Source organism: Phascolarctos cinereus, unplaced genomic scaffold (genome assembly GCF_003287225.1).
Source record: "Phascolarctos cinereus isolate Bilbo 61053 unplaced genomic scaffold, phaCin_HiC Scaffold_9;HRSCAF=440, whole genome shotgun sequence".
Lineage (NCBI taxonomy): Eukaryota > Metazoa > Chordata > Mammalia > Diprotodontia > Phascolarctidae > Phascolarctos > Phascolarctos cinereus.
The window spans coordinates 206,522,502-206,537,410 of record NW_027556402.1 but is presented as its reverse complement, the minus strand read 5'-3'; the positions used below and the strand labels follow the sequence as shown (position 1 = coordinate 206,537,410).

The 14,909-nt window shown below is 36.3% G+C and overlaps 1 pseudogene; it reads left to right on the top strand.

The window, feature by feature from the left end:
• Positions 1-6,189: 6,189 nt before the first annotated feature.
• LOC110221096 (olfactory receptor 5p57-like) lies at positions 6,190-7,127 on the top strand (annotated as a pseudogene).
• Positions 7,128-14,909: the final 7,782 nt, after the last annotated feature.

Genomic DNA, 14,909 nt, shown 5'->3' with positions numbered 1-14,909 from the left:
GGTTACATGCAATTAAGAAAAAATAAAATAAAATATAAAAAACCCATCTTTTGCAAAGAATGAGGCAATCAGGAAATACTACAAATAACTTACAAAGACCATCTAACTTAAGGATAGATTATCTCATTGTAAAAGTGAGCATACATGAGAAAAGTGAAAAGTATGTTGGGAAATATGACTCAAGAGTAAGAAATGGAAGAGTTCAAAAGCTTGTGACGTAATTGCCTGGTTCAAACAACAGTTTCATATAACTCTGGAGTAGCACCTTCAGATATGTCAAAGTCAGCCACTAGAAGGTGATCTAAATTTTAGATGCCACACATCACTCAAACGAAAATGTGTAAAAGGGCCTAGAGAGTTGTACCCCTGAGAACCTAGCTTTTTTCTTCTTCTAAAAATGTACAATCTGTACACATGGATGATTGTACTGTGAATAATACATTTGTTCTAGAATCTATAATTTCTATGTTGAGTTTCATAAATAGTTTTTCAACTTCATTTGTGTATAAGTATAATCAATATGGGTTATAATCTGAATAAAATAAATTTGGTGAGGTGATGAGGACCAGTTTTCCTACCTAATTGACACTGTCACAACTACAATTGACACACTTTGATCACAGATCAATTGTTGAGAGCTTTCATAGCAGATCATACTAGTCTGGCTACCTTGCTATCCAATCTTGTGTTTCACTTTTTAAAAATCCTGGATGAATGTGGACAAAGAAAAATATAAACAAAGACTTCTGAGAATTTAGAAAACTTCTCAAACAACTTATCTCTGTGTCAGGAATTTTCTCTATCCCAGTGGATTTCAAATGGCATTTTAATGATGTAGGTTACATTTGGTGTTAAGGTGCTCAAGCGGTTATATCCCAAATGCTACAAAACCCAACATAAATAGGGTATTGCCATACAAAGACAATCCCTTGGAGTCTAAAGTTATCATCATCTTGCATCAATAGGTACCAGTGTTGTTCTTGGTCTGGCTGTTTTTAATTTGTAGCTCATTTCAGGGAGGCTTGTCTACTCCTTTTGTTATGCCGGACTTTATGTTGTGTTCATTTTTACATAGCGATTAAATGCATCTCTCTCTCTCCCTCTCCCTCTCTCTCACTTCCTCTCTCTCTCATTCCTGATTACAGCCTTCATATTTCTGATCCTTTATAGTGCCATATAAAGTCAAATATTTGGAAGTAATCTGTATATAAATGGAGCATTATTATACCATAGTAGTAAGTAAATTCTGATCTATCACAGGTCATGTCATACATCCTGAAATGTATCACTACAAACAGTAAGTACCTGGTAGAATACGATTGGGTAAGGACATCTTTGGTAAAGATCTCTGTGTATACATAGATGTGTTTGTTGCATGTATTACTTACACACACACACACACACACACACACACATAGAGTTCTCAAATAGAGGCTTTGGCAGCAGGAATTTCACTAATACATTTATTGGTTGATAATAGTGGAAAGAGAATTAGACTTGAAGTCAGGACAGCTGGATTTAAATCTCAGATCTGAGTCTCACTGGATAGGACTGTGATTGAGGGTGAGTGAACCTCTGTGATCCACAGTTTCCTCATCTATAAAAGGAGGTAATAGTATTTTCCTCTAAAAATTGTGGGCAGAAAGTAATTTATGAAATTTAAATTGTGGTATTGAGTTATTCTAATTGTTATGACTGTGTTACCAATATAAATGAGACTTGAGATTTTCCAGAGTGAGTTGTTGCCTTCCACTCAACTAATATTTTGATATGCCCACTGTGTACAGGGTCTTATCCTAGGAACTAAAGGTAGAAAGGATAAAAGACAACTATTCTTTAATCTCAGGGATCTTACATTCTATTGGAGAGGAAAAGATAAAATATTTGCACAAGTAAATACAAGTTGAGGAGGAACAGAGTTTCAGAAACTAGGCTTCCTGTAAGTGGTGACCCACTAGCTGTGACACAAAGGAAGCCTGAGATTCTAAGAAGTGGAGATGAGGCAGGGCATTTGGAGCATGGAGGATGGCTTATACAGAGGGCCAGAGATGGTGGTAGAATTCTGAGTCTGAGGATCACACAGTAGGCCAATTGGGCTGAAGTATAGAGTACATGGCAGAGAATAAAGTGAAATAAATCCAAAGAGGAAGGCTGAGTTCAGATTGGCCAGGTCTCTAAATATAAAGCTGAAGAATTGTTATTATGTGCTCAAGGCAATAAGGGATCTGTTCAAGGCTTGAGTAATCAAATGATATGGTCAGCCAAGTGCTTTAGGAAGATCATTTTTATAGGTTTTTAGAGTATAGTTTAGAGGATGTAGAGGCTGGACTTTTAATTAAGAAGCTTTTTGTGATCGTCCAAGTGAGAGGAGATGCAAACCTGAGTTAGAGTGGTGGCTGTGTGAGTGAACATAAGAGAAGATGTGACATATGTTGTGGATATAGAAGTGGCAAGATTCGGCAATTGACTATATGGGAAATGGAAGATGAAGAGAAGAGTAGAGATTAATTCCAGGCTTGCAAATTGGGGTACCTAAAAGAATAGTGGGGCCCTGAAGAGCAATAAGAAATGATGGAGATAAGTGTTTTTATATTGAACATTAGGGATAAGATGAGTTCTCTTTTAGACTTGTTGAGTTTGAAATGCTTTTGGAATATCAAGGTACAAATGTCCAACTTTTGATGATGTGTGGATTGGAGTTCAAGCCTGGATAGATAGATGGGATTCATTTTTGTGGAGAACAGCAGTAGAAACTAATGAGCTCGTTGAGAAGGTTTAGAAAAAGAGGAGAGAGCCTAGAACAGATTTAGATGAAACATGTATGATTAGGAGGCTATACCAGGATCATAATCTGCCAAAGCAGCCTGCTAAAGACAGGGTAGCTAAGTAGGAGGAATAATAGCACCAGGAGAGCCAGTGTCATGCAAATTCACGAGGAAAAAGCATTCATGAAGAGTAGGAGGTCCACATTGTCACATGCTGCAAAGAGGCCAAAGATCAATCAACAAGTATTTATTAAGCACCTACGATTTTCAGTCATTTTTCTAGGTGCTAATGTTAGCACAAATACAAAGTCTGAAACAATCTCTTATCTCAAGAAATTTAAATGAAGATTACAAAATTACTATGGTTTATAAATTAAGAAACTATTGATAACTTTGTAGAGAATAGTTTGAGTGGAGTGATGGGGTTAGAAACCAGATTAGAATGGGTTAACAAATGAGTAGGAAGAGAAGAAGTGGACTCAACAAGGGTAGATTTCCACCCGCCCCCAGAGGTGATTGGGAAAGAGAAGAGATATAGAATGATAACTAGAAAGTGTGTCAGGATTAAATGGGATATTCTGATGGATTGGATAAATCTCAGCCCATTTGTAGAAAAAGAAGAAAAGCCCATAGATAAAAAGATGAAATATCAAAATGGAGTTTTTCAATGGGGGGAAGTTTAGGGTTGAAATAAGAGGAATGGGATCAATGGAACAGGTAGAGGGATTGGTCCTGGGGAAGAGGATTATCTCTTTTTCAGAGATTATTGCAAAGAAAATAGGGGATTTTTGAATTTTGAACTGTAGAAGAGGAAAGAAAAGGGAGCCCACAGAAACAGCCCTTCTTTTGTCAGCAAAGTAGGATGCAAAGTCCTATCTTAAGAAGGAAGAATGAAGTAGGAAGGGTTGAAAAATTCACTTAGCACTCTACAAAGTTTGTTTAGTTAAGGCATCCTTTTTTTCTTGTGGTCACAGAGAAAGAGTTGGACCATAGACCCATAAATGAGTATTTATAGTCAGGTTCTTCTCTGACCTGAACAATATCTCAATATTTTAGATACTTTCTTAGTCAACTTAGAAGAGAAGAAAAATGAGTTTAGAGTTGAGAGTAATAACATTTCAGGAAAAAGGTAACATTTAAGATAATTTATTTTGTTTGGAGCTTACCAAGCACCAACAAATGGAAACATTTCTAGATAGTTTGGTCTTTAAAAGAAATATCTCAGATATATAGAATGTTGTAGTTGTTTGTCCTTCATTCTTGAAGAGACCCCTGACATCAGGGAAGTGATGCCATGACATGCAAGGGAATTGGATTTAAGTGAGGGAGGGCTGTGCAAAGTCACCAAGCCATCTGGTCCAGCGGCCAGGTACATATCAGGATGACTGGAGACAGCCCCAGAAGCAGTAGAAGACCTTGGCCTTTTAAAGTGAAGGTCTTGAGCAGGTCTCAGTGTGGCTGAGGCAATGCCCATTCAGTGATTAAGACTAGGTAAAAAAAAATGAGGCACAGAATGGCCTCTTTAACTTAGTTCAAAGAAGAGAATCAAACTTGGTGGGGAAGACTCTCAGGATTTCTGGCCAAAACAGAGACAATTCCTCATGGGCCAAACAATGACCAAGTAGGGTTTAGCCTGGAACATATTGTTGGCCAGTCAGTGAGCTTAAGCTGTAATCCCCAAGATATCTTGTGACATTTCTGAAAGCAAAGAAAGAAAGAAAGGAAAAAGGAAAGAAAGAAAGAAAGAGAGAAAGAAAGAAAGAAAGATAGAAAAAAAGAAAAAAAGAAAGAAAGAAAGAAAGAAAGAAAGAAAAAAAGAAAGAAAGAAAGAAAGAAAAAGAAGAAAGAAAGAAAGAAAGAAAGAAAGAAAGAAAGAAAGAAAGAAAGAAAGAAGGGAAAAAAAGAAAGAAAGAAAAAAAGAAAGAAAGAAGAAAGGAAGGGAAGGAAGGAAGAAAGGAAGGGAAGGAAGGAAGAAAGAAGGAAAAAAAAGAGAGAAAAGAGCTGTTCCAATTAGGTTCCCCCAATGAGGTAGCTCCTTTTACTCACAGGGTTGCTGTTTGTCCTTCATTCTTGAAGAGGACCATGACATCAGGGAAGTGATAACTTAAAAAATCCAAGATATATAAATACATATAAATGCACACACACACATATACATATATACACACATGTAAAATTGTACATCCCTTTATCTCTTTTGCATTTTGAAAATGTTATGTTGTTGTTCCTTCTCCCCACTCATGTCTATCACTACCCACTTAAATCCCTCTCCTGACTCATCGCCCTCCTTTGTAGGAGCTATGTATGGTCAAGTAGCATGCCTCAATAGATTGGCCATGTCTGAAAATTCATCTCATTCCATACCTCTGGTCCATCACCTCTCTGCCAAGAAGGAGTAGGTAATATTTCCCCATTAGTCTTTTGAAGATATGATTTTTCATTATTTTGGTCCAAGTTCTGAGGTCTTTCAGAGTGCTTTCCCCTCTCACGATTATCGTGGTTATTACAGAAATTGTTCTTCTAGTTCTACTGAGTTAGCTCTGCATCAGTTAATAGAAGTGTTTCCATATTGTCCAAAGCAGTCATAGTCATCACTTCTTATGGGCCAATAAATCCATTACTTTCCTATACCAATTTGCTTAGCTATTCTCCAATGGAAAGAAGCAATATGTAAATGGGATATAGTTACAATAGGTTGAGCAAGTGCTTTCCATCTCCTCCTCCCCAAACAGCATAGTTTTCCACTGGAAATTTCCCACAGTTCTTCAGGATAGCACTATCTAACCTAATGACAGCCCCTTTCAGTAATGCCAAGTTCTAAGAAAAAAAAGAGACTTAGAATCCAGATTCCCCATTCCTTCTTTTTTGTTATTTTAAAGCACAAGGGTCATCTTGGAAACTAGAACTTTCCTCAGCGTCAATTAGCATGAGATGAATAACATAAGTTGTGGAAGGTAGTCTTCTGAGAAGTCAGGATCACAAATCAGATTCTGTTTCTTTGGAAGGAATTTTAAAATGGTAGTTAGATGGCAGACCAGCATTTACACATTTGGATATAGTCTCTGCATATACTTAATTTATAATTAAATCTCTGCATATAATTCCTATGGTTGGAATGCAACTATCCTCTTCACTCCTAGATGCTTTTTCACACTGGCACAATAGCAAAGTTGGCAAATCATACAGTACCGTTGGTCCATGAAGAAAAATTTGGAGGCAACAAATTTATTCATCTCTGCTTTGCTTATGGGCAACCTGTCATGGTGCATAGGAGCAAAGTACTGAAATAAGATCATACAGTGGGCATGTAGGAAGTGGTCACTGAATGTTTCCTGAATATATCAATAGATATATCCAAATCTTAATCCTGTATTCTATTTTAATTTCCTTTTCTTCTTTCTAATAGGCACTTTTCCCAAGACAGATGTCTGGCAATAACTGCACTGCTGTGACTGAATTCATTCTTTTGGGGTTAACAGATGATCCAACCCTTTGTGTCATCCTCTTTGTGATATTCTTAGGGGTCTACACAGTCACATTAGTTGGTAACCTTAGTATAATCATATTGATCAGAAATAGCTCCCAACTTCACACTTCAATGTACCTTTTCCTCAGTCACTTAGCTCTTGTGGATACTGAAATTTCCTCATTTGTCACACCTCTCATGCTCTTAAACTTTCTTGAGGACCTAACCTTAATTCCTCTGCAAGGGTGTATGGCCCAAATGTTCTGTGGAGGCACCTTTGGGACAACTGAATGCTTCCTGCTAGATGTGATGGCCTATGATTGATATGTGGCCATCTGTTACCCCCTACTCTACTCCATCAACGTGTCTGCTAAGGTCTGTATTCTATTACTCATCACCTCCTACTTGGGTGGTTGTGTGAATGCTTGGATCTTTACCGGTTGCTTATTGAATCAATCCTTCTGTGGACCCAATGAGATCAATCACTTTTTTTGTGATTATTCACCACTTTTGAAGCTTTCCTACTCTGAACATAATTTTGCTGAAATTCTTCCTGCTATCTCTGCTGGGTCAGTAATTATGATCACAGTGTTAATTATCATAATCTCTTATGTATACACTCTCTTCTCTGTCTTGAAGATAAACTCTATAGAGGGGAAATCCAAAGCTTTCTCAACCTGCACCTCCCACCTCACAGCAGTCACTCTGTTCTATGGGACCCTTACTTTAACTTATGTGATGCCTAAGTTAGTTACTCCATAGATGAGAATAAAATGATGTCTATTTTCTACAGTGTAATGATTCCTATGTTCAACCCACTGAGCTACAGTTTAAGGAGCAATGAAGTAAAGGGAGCACTAAGGAGACTGATGAGTAGGAAACATCTTTCTTCATGAAGTACAAGTATTTTTTAAAAAACATTTTATTATTTATTTTAAACATTCTTTTATTTTTAAATTTTGAGTTTCAAATTCTCTCCCTTTCTCCCATTCTCTGTCAAACCCACTGAGAAGGCAAGCAATATGATAACTATTACACATTTAAAATATGCAAAACTTATTTCCATATTTGCATTTTTCAAAAAAAGCAATAAATATAAAGAAAGTTAAAGAATTATACTTCAGTTTGCACTCAGAGTTCATCAGTTTTCTCCTTTTCACAATAAGTCCTTTAAAATTGTCTTGAATCATTGTTCTACTAATCAGAGTAGCCACACTTTTGACAGCCAATCATCATTACAACATTGCTGCTACTGTGAACAATGATTATCTCCAAGTTTTTTTTACTTCACTTTTGCTTCAATTTGTATAGTTCTTGCCATGTTTTTCTGAAACCGCCTCCCTCATCATTTCCTAAAGCACAATAGTACTCCATCACAATCATATGCCATAACTTGTCAGCCATTTCCAAAACGATGAGCATACCCTCAATTTCTAATTCTTTGACAGCACAGAAATAGCTGCTATAGATATTTTTGTACATATAGGTCCTTTTCCTTTTCCTTTGGTCTCCTTGGGGTGCAAACCTAGTAATGGTATTGCTGCATCAAAGGATATGCACAATTTCATAGCCCTGTGAATATAGTTCCAAATCGTTCTCCAGAATGATTAGATCGGTTCATTATTTCACCAGTAGTCTACTTTTCTATCATCCCCTCCAGCATTTATCATTTCTGATAGGTGTGAGATGGTACCTTAGAGTTATTTTGATTTGCATTTCTCTAATCAATTGTGATTTAGAGCATTTTTTCATATGGTTATAGATAGCTTTGATTTCTTCTTCTGAAAACTGTATATTTCTGTCCTGTGACCTTTTATCAATTGAAGAATGGCTCTTTTTTTTTTTTTATAAATTTTACTCTGTTCTATACTAAGTACACACTTGAGAAATGAGGTCTTCATCAAGGAAACTTGCTGTAAAAATTTTTTGGTCTTACATCGTCTATGATACCTTGTAGCCTAATGTAGTTTCCCTGATTATCTCTTTTACTTAGGTCTGTTTTTGCTTTTGCTTTGAGTGTGATCATGATGACTACCCCTGCCTTTTTTACTTCAGCTGAAGCATATTAGATTCTGCTCCAGCCCTTTATTTTAACTTTGTGTGTGTCTTTCTATTTCAAATCTGTCTCACAAATAACAAATAAATGAATTCTAGCTTTTGATCTGTTCTGCTATCCAGTCTCATTTTACAGGTAAGCTCATGTCATTCACATTCACAGTTATGATTACTAACTGTATATTTCTCTTCATCCCATTTTCTTCTCTCTCTCCCCCCTCTCTCTCTGTCTCTCTGTCTCTCCTTCTCTTTCTCTCATCTAGTTTGCTTATAATCACTGCTTCTCTTACTTCATCCTCTCTTTTGTCATCCTCATTTCTTTCTCTTATTCCAAAGCTCCCAGGTTAAAGAGAAAATACTTCAAGAAGCCAGAAAAAAAAATTCAAATAGTGTGGAACCATAGTTAGAATCACACAAGATTTAGTGGTTTTTGTGTTAAGGAGTGGAGGGCTTGGAATATGATATTTTTCAAAGTGAAGAAGCTGGGGTTATAACCAAGAATACCCTGCCAGAAAAATGATAATAATCATTCAGGAGGAAAATTAACAGTCAATGAAATAGAGGATTTCCAAGCATTCCTAATGAAAAGACCAGAACTGAATAGAAAATGTGACATTGAAATGGAAAACTTAAGAGAAATATAAAAAGGTAAGCATAAAAAAAAATCATAAGGGAAACCTAAAAGTTAAACTATTTATGATTCTGTTTCTATTTTTCCTCCTGGGTCTAAGATATAAAGGTATTTTCTTTGATAATTGCTTAAAAGATGACATCTAGGCTCTTTTCTTGATCATGGCTTTCACATAGTCCAATAATTCTTAAATTGCCTCTTCTGCATCTATTTTCCAGGTCAGTTGTTTTTCCTTTGAGATAGTTCATATTTTCTTCTATTTTTTGTTCTTTTGACTTTGTTTTATTTTTTCTTAATGTCTCATGGAGTCATCAGCTTCCACTTGCCCAGTTCTAATTTTTAATTAATTAATTAATTTTGGTCAATATTTTTCAATTATATTTTCTAAAAAATTATTTAGTGTTTTATTTTCTCCCAATTACATGTAAAAACAATTCTAACATTTGTTTTTAAAACTTTGAGTTCCAAATTTTCTCCCTTTCTTCTTCTTCACTCTTCCCTCATTGAGAAGGCAAGCAATTCAGTACAGGTTAGGCATGTGTAGTCATGCAAAACATTTCTATAATAATCATGTTGTGAAAGAAAACCTATTGTAAAAAAAACTCAAGAAAAATAAATTTAAAAGTACGTCTCAATCTTCATTCAGACACCTCCAGTTCTTTCTTTGGGGATGGATAGCATTTTTCATCATTGGCTTGAATCATTGTCCAATTCTAATTTTTAAGGAATTTTTTTCTTCAGTGCATTTTTGGACCTCTCTTACCATTTGGCCAATTCCATTTTTTAAGGTGTTATTTTCTTCAGTACTTTTTTGTGCCTCTTTTACCAAGCTGTTAATTCTCTTTTCATAATTTTCTTGCATCACTCTCATTTCTTTTCCCAGTTTTTTCTCTACTACTCTTATTTCTTTCTTTGACTCTTCCAAGAATTCTTGTTGAATTTGTATACAATTAGCAATTTTCTTTGAGGCTTTTTTGTAGCTGTTTTCACATTATTATCTCCTTCTGAATTTATGTTTTGGTCTTCCCTGCCAACATAGTAGCTTTTTATGGTCAAATTCTTTTGTTTTTGTTATTGTTTGCTTATTTTTCTAGCCTATTTCTTGACTTTGAATTTTATATTAATGTTAGGCTCTGCTCACCTGGAAAGTAGGAGGCATTGTCTAAAGCATCTTGCTTTTTTTTTTTTGTGCTACTATTTTTAGAAGTAGTTCTGGGAGTCTGCATTTTTGATGCTTCCAAAGTAGTGTGATCCTGGGAGAGGTGTGATCACTGCTCTCCTGGTCTGTGCCCCCTCCCAGGAAGGGCTCTTGGACCCTGCAATTGTAAGCACTTTGGAACTGTGTCCAAGGCCCTTGCTCTCCTGTGAACAACCACCAGGACTCCTCTCTATCCTGTAACTATAACCCAGAACTGCATATGGGCAATAGAGTTGCCAATCAGTGCCAGCTGCACCCAGTGCCAGTAAAGGGTGCCCTATAATTTCTTTCTGAAAAGTTGTCCAGCTCTCCTCACTGTCTCTTAGCTGAGAGATCTCAAAGGTACTACTGCTGTGGCCACTGTTGCCTCTGCAGCAAGCGTGGGCTCCAGACAAACCTCCACTTGGGTGGCAGAGACTTCTCCTGCTGACTTCCTAAGTTTTTTTAGGTGGAAAAATGTCTCATCTTGAACTTTTGTCGGTTATGCTTCTCCAAAATTTGATTTGAAATATTATTTTAAAGTTATTTGGGTGGGGGGTGGAATATTGGGATAGTTCAGCTGGACATCTGCCCCTAACCTGCCATCTTGACTCTGCCAATATAAGTATTTATTAAGTATGTACTGTGTCCTAAGCACTGTCTTAGGCTTTGGGGATATAGTGACAAAAAATGAAATAGTACCAGCCTATAAGAATCTAATATTCTATTGATATAATGGTTATGATCAAGTGATATGAATAAGTGGGCTTATGTTTTCATCTACTGCATCAGATTTGTGGATTTAAATGTTGATTGCAACAATCTGAAAATACATGCAATGTTCCACAAACATGGACCTCCCACCTCTGCACAGGAGTAGGGAAAGGTGTCTTCCCATTACTCTTCTTTGGGTCTATGATTATTTGTTTGTTTGTTTTTAAAATAATTTTGTAGCATTCATTTTCTATTAGTTTATGGAGTTGTTCCTTCCATTACACTGATGCAGTCATTTTATGTATTGGTGGTTTTTTTTTTGGCTCTGCTATCATCACTCTGTATCAGATTATGTAAATGTTTTCTAGGTTTCAGTATTAATGTAATATGCTATTATATTCATGTGCCACAATTTGTTTATCCATTCCTCAGTCACTGGGCATCTGCTTTGTTTCCAGTTCTTTGCTACCACACAGTGGTGCTATAAATATTCTGATGTATGCAATAACTTTTCCTTTTATCAATGATCACCTCTGTGGCATAATACACCTGTGAAAATGTATTCTTTTTTCTATGGGATAGCTCTTTGGGAAGGGTGCAGAAGGAGAGATACTAGAAGAAATTTAGGTCATGTAAAAACAAAATATTTAAATAATGAATCATTTGAAAAATAAAGCTCTTCACAGTCTGTCCCCTTCCTACATTTCTAGTCGTTCACTTTACTCTTATCCACGTAATCATATAATCTAGCTATACTGGACTATTTGCCTTTCCCCACAAATGACACTCCATTATCTTATAGTCCTAAAATACTTTGTTCCTCCACCTCTGCCACTTAGTTTCCCTTCCCTACTTCCAGAAACCTCAAAGCCTACTTTCTGCATGAAGCCTTCCACGCCTTTCAAGCTAATAGTAGCTTCCTCTGTAAGATTACCTTCCATCTACTCTGTCTACGTTTTGTATATACCTAGTTATTTGTTGTTCATCCTTCATTTTCAAAGAGGACCAGCGACATCACAGGGAGATATCTTGACTTAAGGGTGAATTGGATTTAAGTGAATCAGAGTTGCACAAAGTCATCAACCTCACTCTTTCTTTTTCATATTTTTAATTTTTTCCAATTATATGTAAAGACAATTTTTAGCATTCATTTTACAAGATTTTGATTTTCAAATTTTTCTCCCTTCCTCCTTCCCCTCTCCTCTTCCTAAAATGGTAAGCAGTTTGATATAGGTTACATGTATGTAATCATGTAAATCATATCATGTAATCACATAAAACATATTTCCATATTAGTCACAGTTGTGGAAGAAGAAAGAAGATGAAAAGAAAAAAACATGAAAAAATAAAGTGAAAATAGTATGCTTTGATCTGCATTGTGAGTCCGTCAGTTCTTTCTTTGGATGTAGATAGCATTTTCCATCATAAATTCTTTGTAATTTTCTTGTATCATTTTTTTGCTGAAAAGAACTAAGTCATTCATAGTCAATTGTCACACAATGTTGCTGTTACTGTGTACAATGTTTTTTTCTGGTTCTGCTTATTCACTTTGCATCAGTTTGCACAAATCTTTCCAGATTTTTCTGAAATTTGCCTCTCATCATTTCTTATATCACAATAGTATTCCACTGCATTCATATTCCACAACTTGTGCAGCCATTCCCCAACACTGACTCTTTCTTCTGAGTCATTAAAGACCAGTGACAAGATAAAAGTCAAGATGACTGTCAATGGCCAGGACGTAGTGGAAATCCTTGGCATCTTTAATGTCTGACCAAGCTCTGAGCACTCCACAGTGTCTGCTTCAGCTGCCATCCTCACCATTGGAACACATTGTTCTTATCTACCTCTTCTGCCAGGGAAAGTCTTCACATGCTTGGAGTAGACATCCTCCAACTCACTAATGAGTTTGATGACTGTTTGTTACTTTTAACCAGGTTTAGTTCATCTACTGAGATGGTTTTGCCAGGATGTGGCCATTGTGCAATGCTATAGCTTCTTGGAGCCACAAGTGAGAGCTCTATGACAAGTGGACACTAAAGGTGGATGAATAGCCCTGGAAAGGGTTTGGCAAGCCCTCACGCCAGAGGTGCTAGTCCTCTCTGAACACCCCACACTGCACGTAGTTATTTATATGGTGCCTCTCCCACTTGAATATGAGCTTGTGGCTGACAGGAACTGTTTTTCTTTTTTTCCTTTTCTTTGTATTCTAAGTTATAGCATGGAGCCTAGCATATAGTAAGCACTTAAAATCCTTGTTGACTGATTACCATCTTGGTTGTCCTACTCTGCATGCTTTCCAGATTTTCAATGTATTCTTTTCTAAAATGTGGAGGCCAGGAATGAACATAGTATTCCGTATCCTATCTGACTAAGGCAGAATCCAGTGGAATCATCATCTTCCTACTTAATAATCCTATGCTCTTAATTTAGTCTAAATTTATATTAGCCCTTCTGGCTGCCATATTGAATAATGATTGCCTCTCTAATTGCTTTGCAATCTACTTTTTTGTAAACCTCTAGTTTAACATATAACTTTGATTTAAATTCTGGATTGCCTATTCTGTGCTGTTCTATTTTACCTTTTAGACAGCATGAAATAATTTGGGCAATAATCACTTCATAGAATAATTCCAAATCTGACAAAGCTGGTCCTTCTTTCTCTTTTTTTCTTCATAATTTCCTTTTACATTATTGTGTAGTTCATGCAGGCTCTAAGGGTACTGATTCCAACTTATACTCGCATTGATAAATCAGAGCCCACAGAGCAAGGACAGCTATATCTTCTATCAAGGTTCTGGGGGTAGTCTTAAGGGATTCTGCTGGGTTTTTTTCTACTTATCAGCTTGAACCCTTCTCCTCATTTTGGCATGTTCTCCTCAACATCAATTTCCAGTGCCAATTAATACCTTCCCAATGTCATCATTTGATTCAGTTATTGATTCCTCAATGTCATTCAACCAATTATCATCAATTACTGTTAGAAAAGGATATATACTGAGAAGATATAGCACAACCAGAAGTTATATGCACACATATATATAATCCTAAAAGTTCAACAATTTTTTTTCTCTTTATAACTTGTGGGAGGGAAAAAAAAGCCTAAGTAGGCTATGTTTCTACCCCTGAACTCAAACTGTAACAACTATAAGATATTATCTTCTTTCCAAGTCACACTCAAAATAATTCTTGCCAACTGTTTTGTGGGTGCTGCCCACCATGAGATAACAGTCATATCCCAAGGTCAGTACGTTTATTTCATCCTTAGCTAATTATGAGAAATGCTTATTATAGGCCTTCCTTCCTGTTAACAGTAACATATTTCTAAAGCTACAGAGGTAGTTGATTATATGCTAAGTCTGAGTTACCATTCTTGGCAAATATTGAATTCATACACACTGTTCATGATCTTGCTTATGTATTCCCTAGCAAAATCTCCAGGAGGATTTGTTTGTATAAGGTGAAATGATTCTGCTATGCTCCAGCAGGATACAAAGGCTCAGGAATTTTAATTTCTCCCTGTCTGGCTCCCCAACTTTGGAATGTGGACACTGACAGTCTTTTCCAGATACTCTCCTCCTCCTAACACCAAATGTGATTTTTTCTTTAGTGCCCTTTGGCTCCACCTCTGTAAAAGGGTCTTTCTGAGCATGGGCAGAATGTGGAAAACCATATGCCCCACTGTGCAACCATATCAAACCCTTCACTGGACAGAAACTGTCATTGGGCTCATCTTTTGTCTAAGGGGGGGAAAATGTTTTTATCCCATTTTGGGAAGTTCTAGAAAAAAAATCAACATGATCCTTTTGATTAAGATCAGAATTCTCAGATGGGAAAATCCTGCAATTTTCCAATAGTCTATTTTTTTCTGTAATATGGAGGCTTTTAAATCCTTCTATGTTCTTATGAAAGACTTTTTAATTACCTTGAGAACTGGTAGGGGTATTTGAATGTGTTTTTTTTTTAAAAGAAATACTTGTAAGAATATAAAAGCCAGACTTGTAAATTATTCTTATTTTAAGAAGAACATTGATAAATTTGGGAGAATCAAGAGAAGATAAGCAGGATGGTGAAAGGATTTAAAAGCATAGCCAAATTAAC